The 12,798-nt window shown below is 41.8% G+C and overlaps 1 protein-coding gene across 2 annotated transcripts in view; it reads left to right on the top strand.

The window, feature by feature from the left end:
- The window catches only part of fgf13a (fibroblast growth factor 13a), a 101,427-nt gene that overhangs the window by 46,748 nt on the left and 41,881 nt on the right, over positions 1 to 12,798 (top strand). The gene's annotated exons all lie outside the window — the stretch shown is intronic.

Here is a 12,798-nt window from a genome sequence, read left to right on the forward strand (position 1 = left end):
TGATGCTCCCCGTGCCTGTATCCGTCTTGTCCCCACTCTCCACCACCAGTCTCTTTTTCTCTCCCCCTCTCCCTCGTATTCTGTGTGACCTGGTAGGTCCCTCCAAGCCTCCAGACTCTTTTATTCCTGACCCATTTTTTTTGAGAGAGAAACTGTTGTCTCTCTCTTGTCTGTTTGTATACAAATATGTGTTTCTGAATGTTTAGCCTATGCTTCCTTGCAGGGTGACTTCGGGATTGTTTACTTGACACCATTTTCTTAAAAAGTGTTCTTTTGGTGTTTCATCTACATGAAAGTGACGTTTTACAGCATGGGTGTCAAACTCATTTTTGTCACAGGCTGCATTGTCGTTATGGTTACCCTTAGTGGACCGCTATGACTGTGAAAACCATATAAATCTATAATAACCTCAACATATTCAGGGCCCCATACTAACTTTTTTTTTTTTACTTGGAACACAGTGGCTTCAACTTGAAATTTTAGGGGTGCACATTGTAAATCAAATTGTCGTAAATATTTTCTCTCATTTTTGCTGTATTACTGATAAATACTTTGACAATAAATGCAGAAACTACAATGTTTTAAATTCACATTTTATTGTAAACGTTTTGACAACAGAATCAGAATAAATAAGTTATAACGCTTAAATACTAAAAATGAAAAGTCAATGTTTAGGCCAGCAGTGCCAGTATATTATCAGCAAATTTCGTGTTCCCCGCATGTTGTGGGTATTGACAATTGACCTCTTCTCACGCCACAAACGCAACACAACCATTTCTTTACAAAACACATTGCACTCATCAGAATTTGTCTCCTCTGTCTCTTTAGGACAGGGGTGTCAAACTCATTTTGTTCACAGGCTACAGTGTAGTTATGGTTTCTGTCAGAAGGCTGTTACAACTGACTCATCATATTATTATTTATACACAAACAAACTAATGCATAACTAGATTTTAGGGATAATAATTTGTTCAACTATTTTTCAAGAACTGTAAAAAGGCCCTGGCAGGGTCACCCATGGCAAACAGGTCCTAGGTTAGGGACCAGACAAAGCAGAGCTCCAAAAACCTCTATGAAGATGGAAAATTGAGGAAAACGTTTTCCCTTGCCCGGACGCGGGTCTCCAGGCTTGGAGGTGGGGCTCGAAGGCGAGCGCCTGGTGGCCAGGCCTGCACCAATGGGGGCCGGCCGGCCACAGCCCGAAAGAGTAACGTGGGTCCCCCTTCCCATTGGCTCACAACCTGTGGGAGGGGCCATAGGGGTCGGGTGCAGTGTGAGCTGGGCGGTGGCCGAAGGCATTGGTGATCCAGTCCCCGGCTACAGAAGCTGGCTCTAGGGACATGGAATGTCACTTCTCTGGCAGGGGAGGAGCCCGAGCTGGTGTGCGAGGTCGAGAAGTTCCGATTAGATATAGTCTGGCTCGCCTCCACACAGCTTGGGCTGTGTGTCTTTAGCTGAGGGGAGTTTCGGGAGTGCAATGAAGTGTGCCATTTTAGAGAACCTGTCCACGACTGTGAGAATGGTGGTATTTCCTTTCAAGGCCGGTAATCCTGTCACAAAGTCTACGGAGATGTCTGACCGAGGACGTTGTGGTATTGGCAGGGGTCGCAACTCCCCAGAAGGACGTTTACGAGAGGACTTGTTAGCAGCACATACCTGTCAAGCATTGACATAATTGGTAACATCCCTTCCAACATTGGGCCACCAAAAGCGCTGTTCGACCACAGATTGAGTCTTAGCAATGCCTGGGTGACACACAGTCCGGTTAGTGTGAGCCAAGTGGATGACTCTTCCCCTTAAGGTCGGAACCACATAAAGCCTGTTTTCAGGGCAATTTTCAGGGCTAAGAGTGTTCTTCAGAGCCACCTTTACCGCAGTCTCAATGTCCCAAACAAAAGCAGATACAAAACATGACTTGTGCAAAAGGGTTTTAGGGTTGGACAAAGAATTCTAGTCGTCAGTTCGTTCTGTCATGAACGGAACAGAGGATAGGACCCAAAAATGCACGACTCCAAAACAAATGGACAGTTTCAAAAAGAGAGGTTTAATATACAGGCAGAGGTCGGTACACGGGCAGGCAATCCAAAAAAGGCAACAGTATCCAAAAACTTAGGGGGGGTGGACCTTACATAAGCTGCTCACGAGGACGTCATTATGGAGGGAAACTGGGCTAAACCACGTCAAGCAGGCAACACATCAACATAGATAGACATGCAGCAACATTCAAATGACTGTGACACAGCAGGTTTTTGAGAACTCTCTGTTTGTTGATGACGTATGTAATTTCTGCACCATTCCCTCCTCTTTGTATTATCACTGCCAATGGCTAATGGTTAATGGTGACGTTTTATAAGTTTTGAGTCTCCATATTGTCTATTACATATGCATGAAGCTTAGTTCATGTTAGACTAGCTATCGCGTACCTAAACTGTGACTTTAACGTATTTTACCTGTCTTTGTAGGTTTTATAGTGACGGATTAAGTTATATTACGTAGTTGTTGTGCCTCTTATCTTTGAATTACAAACCTTGCATGTTGACATTCTCTTTTTCTTTGAATCCAAATTTCATCATCTTTAGAGCTCCCCACATGATACTTGCTTCTTGAGGTGGCCTCTGCACTCAAAACAGTCAAGTTGAGTTTCATGAATACAAAGCCAGTCGTTTTTTTGGGGTTTTTTTTAATATCAATTTTACACAAGAAAGTCCCAAGTCCTACAATTGGCGACTTGAGTCATGTCATGTGACTCGAGTCAAGTTACAATATGTGACTCGAGTCCCCCACCTAACTTTTATGTAGTGACTATCTGCATCACCCTCTTGGGTTAGGAGATACTGTAAAAAGAGAAAAAAAAGACTGATACAAGTTGTATTGTTTGTAATCGAGTTTCCCTGCAGAAGTTGATCGGATCAAATAGTTAATGCAGTTGTTCCACTGTGTGCTTCCAATAAGGAACACAAATAAGTGAATCAGGTTTGGACCTGTGGCGCCACTGATGAGTCACAGTGACATCGGAGCAGAGCTGCAGAGAAACACAAGGACAAAGATCTGAGGTTTAACTTGACTCTTCTTCAATAGACGTGTCCGCTATCTGCTCCCTATCAGTTCTATGCATTTTACTTTTGGCACCAGCCTGTGTCACCACCTCTGCCTTCTTCGTCTTTCTTGTGTGACTCTTTTAATATGCACCATTTCTCCAGGGCTGTAACAAAACAGCACGTCTGAGGGGACAGATCTGTGCAAATAGCGCATCCATATTTCAGGCGACTGCGAGACTTTGTTTATACTCACATGTTCTGTGATTTATAGATGAACCGACAGACAAATATCCACATTGATGTCTAAACAGAAGCATATGGTGTGAGCAGTGTCTGCCCCTATAACACTTCTTGTAACAAGGAATACGCTGATCTTCCCAATTCTATTAGGGCATTTTAAATGGTGATCTCAACTATGACTATCAATTTTATCTGTATTTTTATCTCCCTCACATAGTAGCAATAATCCTTTGCCACTTTGCGTTCTTTCCAATTTAAATATAGACTTTCACCAAATGGTGAAGATTATTTAACTCAAAATGTAACCAGGTTATGAATCGTTTTCGACATTGATAAGATAATTTTTTTTTTAACTCCACGTGCAAAAAACAGAAATATTGTACCTGTAATTGTTACATTGCAGCTCAAAGTTTTAATAAAGAAGACCTTTTCTATGATTTTTTTTCTTCTTCACTTATCTTCTAATAAGCATATATCAATCATCACATATAATCGCTATTGAAGCATAATCTTATGATATTGTATCAAGTAACTCTTTGATTCCCACTCCATAATATACTGTTGTGATAAGGTTTTGTACAATTTCCTCAGGCTAAAGCAGAGATACCAGAAGCTACTTTCCACAAAGTAAGAATGTATTTAAGCACCTGTGCTGCTCAGCATTCTGTTCAATATCAACAGCAATTACTTTAATCCGTGCAGTGAAAATAGCTCATCTGACGCTCATTCAGCCACGAGAATGTAAACAGCCGTACAGCAAGAGTGAGTCCCATCTTTATTCATTTCCCACGCCCCATGCAAAATGCATGGTGGTGATTCACCGCAAAGCCGACGCAGTGCAATTACCTTTGACGGCGCCGCCATCGCTCCCCATAACCACGTCCCGTTACAGCAGTGTCTCATCTGGTCCTGCACCACAACCGCGTTGACAAGATACGGACGCTCGGCCTTGGGACGCTCTGATAACAACGTGCTTCATTTGACTTTTGCACTCTGTATTTCAGCCCGGACTCGTGTTTATCAATGTCTGCTGATTGATGATAAAATGATGTGAGTGATGATGTGTTTTGGTGCACGGAGAGTGTCGGCTAGGCTGGCAGGAGAGCATTAATGTCACATCGGCAGTTTGGCAGCGCTTCTCTGACCTTTTGGGGACGTTCTAAAAGCTTAATAGGTCTTTTTTCATCATATTAAAGTTTCACTAAGTGCCTTTTAGATATAAATGGTTGTGCCAAATAATCTTACACAGTGATATAAAAATATCCAGTAAAAACTGAAAGACCACTCCAAAATTAGCAGTTTTCTGTTGTTGCTCTTTATACTGTAGGTACCGGGCATATGTTTGAGTAAAATTAATGTTTGTGTTTCATTCAATAATATAAAATTCTGAATACAAATATTGTCATTTAGAGCATGCATTTGCAGAAAATGGAAGAAAGAAATAATCTCCTTATATATATATATATATATACAGTGGGTATAGAAAGTTTTCAGACCCCCTTAAATTTTTCACTCTTTTTTATATTTCAGCCATTTGTTAAAATAATTTAAGTTCATTTTTTTCCTCATTAATGTACACACAGCACCCCATAATGACAGCAAAAAATGGAATTGTTGAAACTTTTGTTGATTTATTAAAAAAGAAAAACTGAAATATCAATATCACAGTATTCAGACCATTTGCTGTGACACTCATGTATTTAACTCGGGTGCTGTCCATTTCTTCTAATCATCCTTAAGATGGTTCTACACCTTCATTGGAGTCCAGCTGTGTTTGATTATACTGATTGGACTTGACTAGGAAAGCCACACACCTGTCTATATAAGACCTTACAGCTCACAGTGCATGTACAGAGCAAATGAGAATCAGGAGGTCAAAGGAACTGCCTGAAGAGCTCAGAGACAAAATTGTGGCAAGGCAAGGCACAGATCTGGCCAAGGTTTAAAACAAATGATTCTGCACTTAAGGTTCCTAAGAGCACAGTGGCCTCCGTAATCCTTAAATGGAAGACGTTTGGGACGACCAGAACCCTTCCTAGAGCTGGCCGTCCGGCCAAACTGAGCAATTGGAGAAGAAGAGCCTTGGTGAGAGAGATAAAGAAGAACCCAAAGATCACTGTGGCTGAGCTCCAGAGATGCAGTCGGGAGAAGGGAGAAAGTTCTAGAAAGTCAACCATCACTGCAGCCCAGTCGGGGCTTTATGCCAGAGTGGCCCGGCGGAAGCCTCTCCTCAGTGCAAGACACATAAAAGACACGTGGAGTTTGATAAAAAAAAAAAAAAAAAAATTGTAAAAACACCTGAAGGACTCCAAGATGATGAGAAATAAATTATCTGGTCTGATGAGACCAAGATAGAACTGCTCGGCTTTAATTCTAAGTGCTATGTGTGGAGAAAACCAGGCTCATCAGCTGCCCAATAGAGTCCCAACAGCGAAGCATGGTGGTGGCAGCATCATGCTGTGGGGGTGTTTTTCAGCTGCAGGGACAGGACGACTGGTTGGATATCCTGGACGAAAACCTCCAGAGTGCTCACAATCTCAGACTGGGCTGTGTGTACATTAATCAGGGAAAAACAAATTAACAGGTGCGCTTGTGTTGGAATTCAAAAGACACTAGAATGGAATCACTGTTATATATGTAGAGATGCTGATTTAAAAAAAACTAAATTTAATCGTCTCTTCATTTTTTCCTGACCTGTATGGTGCATGCACTACATACGGTGACTTTAACATAGCGTTGACAGCAGTTTGTCATATAATCTTGCTGTGTTGTATAAACCCATGGCATGTACTGTATGTCTTATGTCAGGGTTCACCAAGGAGTGTGCCAGCCTGCTTGCCATGCTCAGCTCATGAGGCAGCCTGTTTCTGTCATCATGCAAACATGTCAGCAAATGAAGATGACTTCCAGGAAAGATTAAAAGTCAGGAGAGTAATTTTTTTCCCATTCAGTGTTGTCACAGGAGAAAGAAGTTTAAAGTCAAAATCTCTGTCTGCCTCTTCCCCATCTCCTCTTCTTCATTGCACATTTTCACACGCCGCCCATGACACTGATTGTTTGTTTACTTGCTTCCTAATGGTGCTTAATTGTCTGGAACATGTCCAGCATGTTTCGCGCTTGCTTTTGCCAATTCAGTGTCAACTCTAGTGATCTGTGGGCAATCTGTTCTCCCTCCGATGCTCTTACAGTTTCTTAGGAAATAGGAAATAATAATAAGGAAACAACTAATACTAAAACAAGTGATTTATGATCACATGAAGACAACATATGAGGACGCTTGCTGCTGGTGGGCACCTGTGTTTCATATTTCACTCTTTAGCTGTTGCTTAATATAGGATCATAGTCGTCTTTCTACTGAAGCATGACAGTGGGGTTCGAATCATGTTTATTCATGGATTTGTTTTTAATACATCTGTTGGGGTGTACCTATTAATGTTAAGTACTGTGTCTTGTCTATGGGTTAGTGTTATGGTTAGTTTTCTGGTAGGGGGCCATAGGCAGAGGTGGGTAGAGTAGCCAAAAAGATTACTCAAGTGAAAGAATTGTCACTTTAGAATTATTTTGACTCAAGTAAAAATAGAATAGTCTGTACTGACAAACTCCTTGAGCAACCTCTGAGTTATTATTATTATTTTTTATTCAGATTTCAGATAGACAAGAAAGAAGTTAGGAATGTTCACACTCAGATCTTGTCCAACAATATCACTTTATCTAACACAATAATACATTAAATCATTATGAAATAACATAAACCAAGGAAAAGCCACAAGAAATGGTCCTACATTAATTAAAAATTCTTTGATTACACCCGCGAACCAGCATGATAGGCTCACCAGGCAGTAGATTACATTTTCTCAAGATTGAAGTGCAGTTCTTGTAGGCTGAAATGTAGATATTTTATATATAATGAACTTTCTTTGTTTGACATTCATTAAATGGCACAAGGCGGCGGCATGGTGTAGACTGGTTAAAGCGTCTGCCTCACAGTTCTGAGGACCGGGGTTCAATCCCCGGCCCCGCCTGTGTGGAGTTTGCATGTTCTCACCGTGCCTGCGTGGGTTTTCACTCCGGTTTCCTCCCACATCCCAAAAACATGCATGCTAGTTTCATTGAAGACTCTAAATTGGCCGTAGGTGTGAATGTGAGTGCGGATGGTTGCTTGTTTGTATGTGCCCTGCGATTGGCTGGCAACCAGTTCGGGGTGTGCCCCGCCTCCGGAGGCAGCTGGGATGGGCTCCGGCGCTCCCGCGACACTTGTGAGGATAGGCGGCTCAGAAAATGGATGGATGGATGGAAATGGCACAATCAGCTCACCAGCGAGACATTACATTTTCCCAAGTTCAAAGTGGGGTTCTTATAGGCTGAAATGTGGAAATTTTTACGGAGTCACAGATGACAGACAGCGCATGGCGTACTGTGGTCAAACGCCGTTGGTTCTGCCAAGTTTCACGTAAATGAGTCATGTTGAAAACTTTGCTTTTGTGTGGGGCCGCTAAGACTGTGTGTGTGGTCATGTGACTGCCTGCTGGCTCTGTTTGATTAGTGAAATGGACCCAAACATCGCCAGTGGTTACATTGGATTGGTGAAAGAGAGTCAGGTGACAGTGCCTGAGGCAGAAGTCTGTCTGACAAACCCCAAAAAAATAAAAATAATAAAGTAGGTCGCATAAGCAATAATAGATTAATAAAAGTGATAGTCGTGAGCAGAATATAGCTAAATATAATGGAGTAAAAGTAGTGTTTCTTCTTAATACAAATACTCAAGTAAAAGTCAAATATATGTTGCATTAAAGCTACTCTGTCAAGCAGCAATAATGTGTGATAATATCTGAGGCTAAATGTAATAATATCGCTTCTCCAGGACAAAAGACAAATTTCCCGAATAAACGATCAAATAATTTTCTGATTAATGCATCAGGCATGAGCACCCATGTTCTATGAAAAGAGTCAAAATACTCAATGGAGCGCATGTTGAGTGGTCTTATCAAATATTCATTCCCTTTCACTGCATCATTAGGAGCCCACTGTGATCAAGGTCATTTTAAATGCATGTGCCAAGACAATGGAGATCTTCTTTATAAATACTGCATACTGTTAATGAAAGGATCATTCTTCAAGTGTCAGACCGCGAGCCGGCTCCCTGTAGCATGCAGTTCACTTCAGTAGGGCGTGCAGCACGCTGCCATTTTCAACTGCAGGTGTTTGTTAAACGATTCCCCCGTGCGAGTTACTCATTTGGGCCACGTGACGTGCACTTCATCACCTACAACAAGTCCCAGCAGAATGTACTGCCGCTTTCGGTCGCGCTTCGTCGTTCTTACTACACACAACTGCACGCGTCATGTTTGGCTGTATGAATTTACAACTTTGCCATTTTGGAGAAAAATATGGAGCTATAAAAATCAAGACCCCCCAACTGTCGTCATGCATCACGTCAACACACAAGCTGACCATTTCGCACTGTTCAGTTCAGTTAGCATTTAAATGATGAACTCCAGCTTGGAAATGGGAGTCGGCCCAGTGTTGCAAAGATGGATCAGGAAAGGTGTTGAGTGTAATAATGGACAAACACGTCAATACTGGAACTAAACCATAATTTAGACCAGTGTTCATCTGAAATATATGCTTTTATTGCTTCATTTCTGCAATTAACATAAAAATTACGAACATGTAGTTAGCCCACTCCAGTTCTTAGTGGCTCTTTTGCACGTGTAAGCTATGTGCACTTGTATAGTTACGTTTTATCGTCAAGGTTAGTTTGTTTATGTTCCCTGAAGCCCTACAGCCTGATCGCAGCCATTAGCATTTGCTCGCAAATCTAGTAGCTGCTTTTGCAGTTATTTGGATTTTGCACATCTAATCAGAGCCTGCCAGAATTTATCGACAGATGTGCACTGTATTTTATTCTATCGCGCTTTCACTTCTGTCATTTTTTTTTGCATATATTCTCTGGAGGAAATATTAAAAAGACCTTAAAAAGAACCTGTAAACACAATTTTCTATCATGTGCTAGTAATGTGAAGGGAAAAGGGCAACAACAGGGTTTTGATGAAAAACGACGTCTCTTCAGTGTAATCATCAAAATGCCACAAAAAAGGCTCTTGGGCATGCAATGCACGTGTGTGATCTGGCGGGCTTCTGTTGCGTGTTTGTGAGTAATGTGATGTAATGGGCCCACTGGGAGTACTGATGATCCCATGCGAATTTTCATCAACATCAACATCAACATCAACATCATGGTTATCACGAAGCCGCCATCTCTAATCTGTGCTCCTGAATGCCAGAGCGTTGCTGATTATGTCCTAATCCCTTTGACCCTGCCTGATGATGGTGCATATTGCAGGTCATGCCTCGAGATCCAGGAACTTTACTGTTTACCCTTTCTTACGCTATAAGATTCAGATTTCTTGTTGCTGACCTTTTCGATGTAAAATCAACACGGCCGCAGCTTGCTTCACCTGCGGAACTTCAGCCTTTCTAATGTGGTATGAGCTACAGTGATTTTGCACTGATCCTTCAATCGTGCTCTGTGGAATTATTCAATCATGTTAAAGCATAACCTCGCACGGCTTGCATAGATGGCTTTAGGGCCTCATAGGATGAGAGGGGCCCATTGGGAACAGGCGACATTGTGTAATTACTCCCCCTTTGGTCAAACAACGATATGCAGTTCATTGTTATGAAGGCCCCAGTGGAGGAGACTTATTTGATTTGATTGACTGTGTGTTCTCTCATTTACTAAATAAAAGTAGGGCTGCAAATTTCAAAATAGGAGCAAGTCATACGTGTTCAAATAAAGTACTTCACGTCAGAAAAAAAACAAAGTTTTCCCCTTTTCTGTTTGGCATCTTAATTGACACAACTGTGAAGTCTCAAGCATTTTTACATATTTTAGTTGAACAAATTTCAACAACAGAGCCGTTTTAGAGGTTTTGTTTGTTCAGAACCTTTATGTTTTGTTTCATAATGACGTTTCTCTATCTTTAACTCAACTTCCACGCTGGGTCTGTTTCCCTCTCCCCGGCTACGTTTTTCCTCGTTACTGTCTTGGCTAAGACTAACTAACTAAGTGATCACCGCCTGAGATGCGGATTTCATTGGCTGAAGCGGTGGCAGTGATTGGTCGGTATGATTCGGCACTACCGTAAAGCCTATAATGCTGTGCTGCTTAAAATAGAAGCGCCTTGTATATCTTTAATCATAACCTCTTTTTTTGGCGACAGTGAGGGTCCATATGGGACTGCTTCTGGCTCCGGACCCAGACCACGGTCCGCCAGTTAGTGCCTGCTGCTATATGGTAATAAATAGAATACTATAGCATCTGTGTCATTGCCATGGAGACTTGAACGCAACAGGTTACTCAATAGAATAAAATAGAATAGAATGATTTTACTTTATTGTTCTCCCTGTGCCTGGGTGGGTTTTCTCCGGGCACTCCGGTTTCTTCCCGCATCCCAAAAACATGCAGGGTAGGTTAATTGAATATTTTAAATTGTACATAGGTGTGAATGTGAGTGCGAATGGTTGTTTATATGTGCCTTGCTATTGGCTGGCGACCGGTTCAGGGTGTACCACACCTCTCGCCCGAAGTTAGCTGGGATAGGCTCCAGCATGCCCGTCGGCGACCCTAGTGAGGATAAGCGGAACGGAAGATGAATGAATGAATCAACGAATGAAATGAATGTCACAGGAACAAAGAACATTTTCCCAATTTTTCAGCATTGAGGTGTACAAAGTCTGTAATAAGAGCATGATGATCAGAACATGTTTCTTTTCACAAAATAATGTTATAACTGATTTTTGACTTGACTTTATTACCTTCTTTTACGTCTGTTTTTTATTTATTTTTTTTGCACCCATCACAAACTGTGAAAACAGAAAAGAAAAACCTGTCTCCTAAACCTAAATGGTACTGCTTGATGGCCAGGCATACAGTATATGTTGAACAACACTGGTAATATTCAGAATCTGACTTTTTACAGTACATAATGTTAATTGGACAGAATCTGTGTTCTTGTCTTGGTATTCAGAATTGGTTGTAGTGTCAAACAGAGTTGATGGTTTGTTTTCTGTTTTTTATTTTTTCAGTCTGCCATGCATGCAAATTGACACCGGAGAGAAAGAAAGAGAGGATTGCACTGAGATGAGTTTCGGGTTAGGTTTAGATGAGCAGCATATATGAAGATGAAAAAAAAGACTTGTGAGTGAAGCAATATCCAACAAACACACACTCCAAAACAAACAAAAAAATAATAATCGACTTTTGTGCCTTTGGATCATTTAGCTTCCCTTTCTTGCTTTTTGATGACTTCATTAGCACAGCGAGACCGAAGAATGCATGAATATGAAACAGGGTTCGTTCCTATTTAACTGCGATTAGATGCTGCGTGAGAGCATAAACAGATTACTGATGTCGCCATCCACAGCGGGCGGTCGCTGTTTCTGTTTTTACTCCTGTTCTCCGTGTAAAACAAATGCATCACATACAGTTTGCATTCATTAATTCATTCATTCATTTTTATATAGCGCATTGGGCTCGTGTGTTTAAGGCACACTTTGGCCTCAAACTGACCTGTTTTCCCAGCATCTCCCTGCAGGCGAGTTTTGATATCCCATCACCGTGTAATGCCGACAAAGGGATTAGATTAGAACAATGTGTAAGGATTTAAGCCTGCGCTGCAATATCACCAATCCAAAGATTGTCTTTTTTAGCAGTGTTACACTCCACGTACAGACAGAGATCCACTATTGCCTCACTACTGCGTTTTGCCCTACTTTTTATTCCTCCACTCTGGATGGTTCTCTATCAGTGCCGCACTGCTCCTCCCAAACAGTCTCCTCCTGCCATCCATCGCCATTACGCGTCTATTGATTGGTCTCTGGGCCGACATCACTAGCAAGCGCGGCGAATGAAAGGCAGGCTTCGGGCCGCTCAGGTTCTGATTGGTAACATGGCCTATTTACTCAACAGCTCAGTCACGTTTGAGTCACTATCACCATAAGGTGCGTTTGAGAATTCCCCATTTCACCCCCAAAAAGAATTTCCAGTGAATTTTGTATTTGTTATTTTAAGTACAGTATATGTTATGATTAGGTTAATTGAAGACTCTAAATTGCCCGTAGGTGTGAATGTGAGTGTGAATGGTTGTTTGTTTAGATGTGCCCTGCGATTGGCTGGCAACCAGTTCAGGGTGTACCCCGCCTCCTGCCCGATGATAGCTGGGATAGGCTCCAGCACGCCCGCGACCCTTGTGAGGATAAGCGGCTCAGAAAATGGATGGATGGATATATGCTATGATGTTAGAAATGCATACTGGTCAAGCTCCGACAGTTGCTTATGTATTAACTGCAAGCACGTTGCACGTCACAATTGTACTGCATAGCTGCTAATACGAACCAAGGCGCTCAAGTTCTTATATAGAGGGGGAGGTGCGACTCATGCCACAGCCCCAAAAAAATTATCAAAACTGAAACAGTACAAAACAATTCAACGCTATATCGTAACAATTAAGTACTACAT

This window comes from Phycodurus eques, chromosome 9 (genome assembly GCF_024500275.1).
Source record: "Phycodurus eques isolate BA_2022a chromosome 9, UOR_Pequ_1.1, whole genome shotgun sequence".
In the NCBI taxonomy this organism is placed as follows: Eukaryota; Metazoa; Chordata; class Actinopteri; order Syngnathiformes; family Syngnathidae; genus Phycodurus; species Phycodurus eques.